The 6,885-nt window shown below is 39.9% G+C and overlaps 1 long non-coding RNA gene across 3 annotated transcripts; it reads right to left on the bottom strand.

The window, feature by feature from the left end:
- Positions 1-760: 760 nt before the first annotated feature.
- LOC147799133 (uncharacterized) lies at positions 761-6,569 on the bottom strand. 3 transcript variants are annotated; one of them, XR_015425148.1, is made up of 2 exons: positions 6,454-6,569; positions 761-1,691 (listed from the first exon to the last, which is right to left on the bottom strand). It is a non-coding gene; the product is annotated as an uncharacterized LOC147799133 (long non-coding RNA). The 3 variants fall into 3 exon arrangements; XR_015425149.1 differs by lacking the exon at positions 6,454-6,569 and adding an exon at positions 2,139-4,708; XR_015425150.1 differs by lacking the exon at positions 6,454-6,569 and adding an exon at positions 2,174-4,708.
- Between the last annotated feature and the right edge of the window lie 316 nt (positions 6,570-6,885).

The raw sequence follows: 6,885 nt of genomic DNA, 5'->3' as shown, positions 1-6,885 counted from the left end.
TTTTTCCTCATAGTAATCCTCTGCCGAAATTCTGGACTACTCTCATTAAGATGGATAATATTGCGTAGTAGAAAACGTGTACAAAACCCATGGAGAAAACTGCAACTTTAATCTCATGTCACGTGACGCCCTGATGACGTCGCGGTGACGATTTTCTTTTGACAGCCCAATGGGTTGTTGGACTACCTATGCTCCAAATACAAAGTCACTCAGATGAATGAATGCACCAGTTTTTGCCTTCACAAAAGTGTACAAAACGTATGGAGTAAAATTAAATATTCAAAAGTCAAAAATAAATCATGTGACGACGTCATCGCAATGAATTTCTTCTAGGACCATCCTTGGATGATTATCTGAATGTCTGCCACGTTTGAAATCAATCAGATCTATTTAACCACCAAAATCGACTATTGGAAAAAAGGTGTACAAACCCTAAGGGGAAAAGTCTGAAAAAGGAAAAGAAAACTAGAGCTCATCTGTTTGTTGCCAACAGGCTTTTTCGCCCTTTGAGATTTGACCAATTAAGCTGTAGCATAAACCTTTTGGTGAAATGATTTGATCATGCCCAGAAAAGTTCAAGTTTGGAACCCAGTCATACATGCACTTCAAGAGACATAGCGCCTGGGAGAGTGCACCTTTAATATCATGTGACATGATTATCTGATGACGTCATCATCATATAAGGTCGATTTCGTCTATAACACTTCCCTTTCAAAACACGTGCCAAGTTTCAACTCAATGGGACATGTACTTCAGGAGATATAGTACTTTACAGGATGCACCTTTAATATCGCGTGATTTGTCACTTAATGACATCATCAGATGAGGTCAATGTTTGCCTAAAGCACTTCCTTTCCAAGATATCTGTAAGGTTTGGACCCAATTGGACATATACTTCAGGAGAAAAAGCATGTTAAATCGTGCCCCTTAAATATCACATGAGTTCTCACCCGATAACGTAATCATCACATCAGAACAACATTCGTCTAAATCACTTCTGTTTCTATATATGTGCAGGGTTTGAACGCAATTGGACATATATTTCAGGAGGTTCAACATTTTAAGTAGCGCCACTTTCATGTCACGTGACTTATTGTTTGATGACATAATCACTAAATGAGGTCAATATTTGCCTTAAGCACTCCCTTTGCAAAATAGTAGTAGTAGTAGAAGTAAGTAGAAGACTTTTTTAACTTTTCAGATGGAAACTTTATTTCATTCCATTGAAATGAACAAAAATATAATAACTTACAAGAAAATTAGAATATTTACAGATAAAAAATTTGTCTTAACATATAATAAATGAAAAAAAAGAAGAATTTCAGTTTAACCGATAACAACTGTTAACAGTTGAAAATTATTACAATTGACAAGAAATCAGGTAGGGTGAGCAAAAGAGAAACACAGCAGCAGCAAAATTTAGTCGAGAAAATTGTACAATACACGGAAGGAAATATACACTATTGACAAATTAACTAAAAAAATATTCTATGTGGCTCAGGGAGGGTTACTGGAAGGAAAGGTAGACGGCCTGCATCACAAGGCAGAGGGACTACGACCCATATATCGCTGAGGCGAGCTGCTGCCCCGGACTCAAGCCGGGCTGAGAGAGGGGAGGTGGGAGAAGGGGCAGAGTAGGCCACCGGCGTCTCTGGACGTGGGCAATTGTGCCCACTGCCGTGGCCAAGCTCCTGGAAGGGAAAGGGGAAGGGAGGGGGATAGAACAGTGATGAGCCATGTTATTGTACCACTGACCACAGTAATGAGAGAGTCGTCATTTATCACAGGATTTGTTAACAAGGAAAAAGACACGAAATTAAGGTTGAAAACCGATCACGTGAAAAATACAAATGAAGAATGAATACAGACAAGAAGTTACTGAATAATCATAAGAAGACCAAGAAGCACAAATTAAAGTACAAAAAGATCAGTGATTGGAAAAAATACACAAACAAGATCATTGACGAGAAGGATTACAATAAATTGTACTAGTGTCAAATGTCACCAAAAGTTTGTAATCAAGGACAGAAACAAACTAACTGATGAACAACAATAAAATAAACAAAATGACATACAACAGAATTGTTAAAGAGAACTAAAAGAAAAGACAGACAGGAATAAACAACTATGAATTTTACCAAAGAATACACTTGGATAAACAGAAGTAAAATACGTATGTAAGATAATGTGGGAGGGGCGCTATCTGGTGAAGGGTGCACATGAACAGACACACCAGAACACCCTGGGCTCGGATCTCTGCTGGTGTTATTGCTCTATTTAATTTCAGTAGTAGACAGGCCAACAACGGAGGCGACGGCAAACATGAGGAATTTAAGAAAAAGAAACACAACTTAAGTTAATTGTTCCTTCTAGGTGAATGGCAGGAATTATACATGTAATCTGAATGTATTGAAATGGCACAGTTTGACCCTAAAATGATGAAATTGGAAATGTCTGGAAAAACAGTTTATCTATTCATCCTTCCAAATTGATTAATTGCCAAGAAAATTTAAATTCACACTGTGGACTTCCTCCTGATGGAAATAACAAAGAGTTCACCCTATTGTCATTATCCAATCCTAAAATTACATGTACATCGGAATAAAGACTATAAATCAATGTCCCTCAAGTACTGGGAAGATTACTCTCTAATTACTTTGTAGCTTAGAGATAGAATCTAATATAATTGAAGTCCATTCATTCCAAACAATTTCAAGATTAAAGCAATAAGGGAAGAATTCCATATACGAAGTTCACTGTAATATCGCGTAATTACTACAAAAGTATCCTTACTTTGATCGCTGAATGAAGACGATTCTAATAGGCATTGAAAAGCTGAACATCATCGGACAGAAATGTGGAGTTTTGGGCACACTTTTGGAGCTACACATGGACCAGGTTTACATCGACAGGCGGCCATCTTTGCTTCTGAAGAACATGGCCAATGCGCACGACGTGTGCGCATGAACCGAATCATATCCGGAAAGAACCATTATGGAACAGGGGTTGGGCTGCCACAAGCATTGAGGTAATTTTATGCATGAATCCGCAACACGAGGAGTGCAGAGGGCCGTCATCTGTCTGGATGGATCAACACAGTTCACGAAATGCTGCGCAATGTGCCCTACTGTACATGTACAATTTTTACTTGGGGGAAAATAGTGCGTGTTTTGCGACAATGTTTAAGTTGGACAATTTGTTTAGAAGGAAAAAAGGGGCAAATTTCTTTTAGAGAGTGCTTGTCAGTTGGAGGAGTTTTTTTCTATATTTATACAGAGGGAAGGGGAAAAGGGAGCTGAAACCTGTCTTTAGATTATTATGTGGCTATCTGAGGGGAGGCTTGTACAGAACATCCTGAAGGATTTGATTGAAGTGGTCTACTCCTGCATGTCGGCAGCGCCACATGTATTCGGCCAGGTAGAACCCAAACTGGTCACTTCCACTGGTGTGGATAGTCACCTCTCTCACCAATTGCGCGTAAGACTCCAATTCTCGCTCATAGTGCATGTATTGCTAATGGATGAAGCAAGACTCCACCTAGCCTGAGTTCTTATACAGCATTGGACTGAAATTCCTTCTTTCGTACGGCCGACTGCATTTCTACTTGTTCTTTCTCTCTTGGTTTACATAATACGACAGAGATAACTCACGTCATACAGTCAATTGTGCTCAGACATGTACCTTACCTAGTTGATTTCCTTTGGCACAACCTACTTATATTAACAACGGATAGCCTCATTTATTTATATTTAAATATTCTAATTTATACAAATATTTGTGAATAATTACATATTCAGTTTCATAAATATTTAATTTTTTTAAATATTCATCTTGACCTCATCGTGACCTCTCCTTAATTCAACCGTAACTTTATATGGAACATATCGACTTCCTCCGGCAACAAGCGCTCGTGTGGCATGGTCAGTTAGACTGCTGTATTTCTGTACCTAACAGTTCTCTTCATTGCAGGTTCGATTCCCCTTTACGACACAATTTGGATTAAATGTATTAAATGTGTATACTAACTGTGATAATCCTTGTACTAATGACAGGAAAACTGTGGAGAAATAAAAGGACGGGATAGTGAAGGAAAAAGGAAACGGTAGAGGATATAGTCGGGGAAAAGAACGGCAAAAGGACTCACTTTTTTGCCGTTTTATTGCGTGGGGCCCCTTCTTTTTAAACCTGTCCCCCTAAGTTACTGAACCCCCTTTCACATCTCTATCCCCCAAAAATAAATGTCGCCCCTTTTTAAATCTGTCCTGGAGCAAAAATTTCTCCTAAAAAGTGAACTTCGTATATGGACTTCTTTCCAGCAATAATCATCTCCAATAAGCAAGGGATTTACATGTCACTTAATCCTCAAGTACATGTGCCCGTCTCATTAATTTACATGTCACAATTTGCCCAACATGTGCCTGTACATGTACATGCAAGTAATGTACACTTATGCGAAACCAGTAACTTCCTTCAATCAAATGATCTAAACTACGTAACCCACATAATTACTCCACCATAGATCCTACTCAAAGTTTTGGTCTTGGCACCATGATTAACGTCGATACCGATATATGTATGTATTTGGTATGCAAACCAGACTTGTCTGAGCACACTGCTATATAAGGCCGCCATTATTTTACCGCTCGAAAGTAACCATTTGCCCAATTTACCCATAAAATAATGTATTTATACACTTCCCACGATGTCTAACAATGGGAAGAATTCCATATACGAAGTCCACTGTAATATCGCGTAATTACTACAAAAGTATCCTTACTTTGATCGCTGAATGAAGACGATTCCAATAGGCATTGAAGAGCTGAACATCATAGGACAGAAATGTGGAGTTTTGGGCACACTTTTGGAGCTACACATGGACCAGGTTTACATCGACAGGCGGCCATCTTTGCTTCTGAAGAACATGGCGAATGCGCACGACGTGTGCGCATGAACCGAATCATATCCGGAAGGGGTTGGGCTGCCACAAGCATTGAGGTAATTTTATGCATGAATCCGCAACACGAGGAGTGCAGAGGGCCGTCATCTGTCTGGATGGATCTACACAGTTCACGAGGTGCCGCGCAATGTGCCCTACTGTACATGTACAATTTTTACTTGGGGGAAAATAGTGCGTGTTTTGCGACAATTTTTAAGTTGGAGGATTTGGTTAGAAGGAAAAATGGGCCCAATTTCTTTTACAGACAGTTTGTAAGTTGGACAATTTGTTTAGAAGGAAAAAAGGGGCAAATTTCAGTCTTTTAGAGAATGCTTGTCAGTTGGAGGAGTTTTTTTCTATATTTATACAGAGGGAAGGGGAAAAGGGAGCTGAAACCTGTCTTTAGATTATTGTGTGGCTATCTGCGCTCTAAAATGTGAGGGTAGGCTTGTACAGGAGAAGAACATCCTTAAGGATTTGATTGAAGTGGTCTACTCCTGCATGTCGGCAGCGCCACATGTATTCGGCCAGGTAGAACCCAAACTGGTCGCTTCCACTGTATGGTGTGGATAGTCACCTCTCTCACCAATTGCGCGTAAGACTCCAATTCTCGCTCATAGTGCATGTATTGCTAATGGATGAAGCAACACTCCACCTAGCCTGAATTCTTATACAGCATTGGACTGAAATTCCTTCTTTCGTACGGCCGACTGCATTTCTACTTGTTCTTTCTCTCTTGGTTTACATAATACGACGTACGGAGATAACTCACGTCATACAGTCAATTGTGCTCAGACATGTACCTTACCTAGTTGATTTCCTTTGGCACAACCTACTTATATTAACAACGGATAGCCACATTTATTAATATTTAAATATTCTAATTTATACAAATATTCGTGAATAATTACATATTCAGTTTCATAAATATTTAATTTTTTTAAATATTCATCTTGACCTCATCTTGACCTCTCCTTAATTCAACCGTAACTTTATATGGAACATATCGACTTTCTCCGGCAACAAGCGCTCGTGTGGCGTGGTCAGTTAGACTGCTGTATTTCTATACCTAACAGTTCTCTTCATTGCAGGTTCGCTTCCCCTTTACGACACAATTTGGATTAAATGTCTTAAATGTGTATACTAACTGTAATAATCCTTGTACTAATGACAGGAAAACTGTGGAGAAATAATAGGACGGGATAGTGAAGGAAAGAGGAAACGGTAGAGGATATAGTAGGGAAAAAAAGAACGGCAAAAGGACTCACTTTTTTGCCGTTTTATTGCGTGGGGCCCCTTCTTTTTAAACCTGTCCCCCTAAGTTACTGAACCCCCTTTCACATCTCTATCCCCCAAAAATAAATGTCGCCCCTTTTTAAATCTGTCCTGGAGCAAAAATTTCTCCTAAAAAGTGAACTTCGTATATGGAATTCTTTCCCTAACAATTTCTCTACTCCCCTGGAAACCCATTCGATGATTTACAAGAAATTTACAAGCCCAAGAAGAGTGAAATTTACCTATTTAATTTCAGTAGTAGACAGGCCAACAACGCAGGCGACGGCAAACATGAGGAATGCCCCTGCCACCGCATGATGGCGCTGTTGCTACACACCAGCATACTCACAATTATAGGTACGAAAGAGAGATATACACAGAGAAAATTGCAAATACGAAGACAAGCTTTTCGAAAATTTCACACTATAGTTACTCGTATAGTAGATATAAACGAAGGCAGTATTAAAGGGAGGGAGGGAAAGGGGGACTGGGGATCCCGGCATCACTGGTGTGGGCATCTTAAACGCCCACTGTCGGGAATCCCCGGTTGGGCAGTGGTAGGACCGCCGAGGTGGGCTGTGCGCAAGGCATAACGTCCCGCCTTCAATTTGGGTCAGCGGTGACTACCCACGCAACGGCGATCCTGGAGGGGAGGGAAAAATTCAAAGAAAAAC

Source organism: Acanthaster planci, linkage group LG05 (assembly GCF_054643075.1).
Source record: "Acanthaster planci isolate LZ-2023a linkage group LG05, COTS_SCS, whole genome shotgun sequence".
Taxonomy (NCBI): Eukaryota; Metazoa; Echinodermata; class Asteroidea; order Valvatida; family Acanthasteridae; genus Acanthaster; species Acanthaster planci.
The sequence above is the reverse complement of the archived record's forward strand: the minus strand, read 5'-3'. Positions and strand labels throughout refer to the sequence as shown.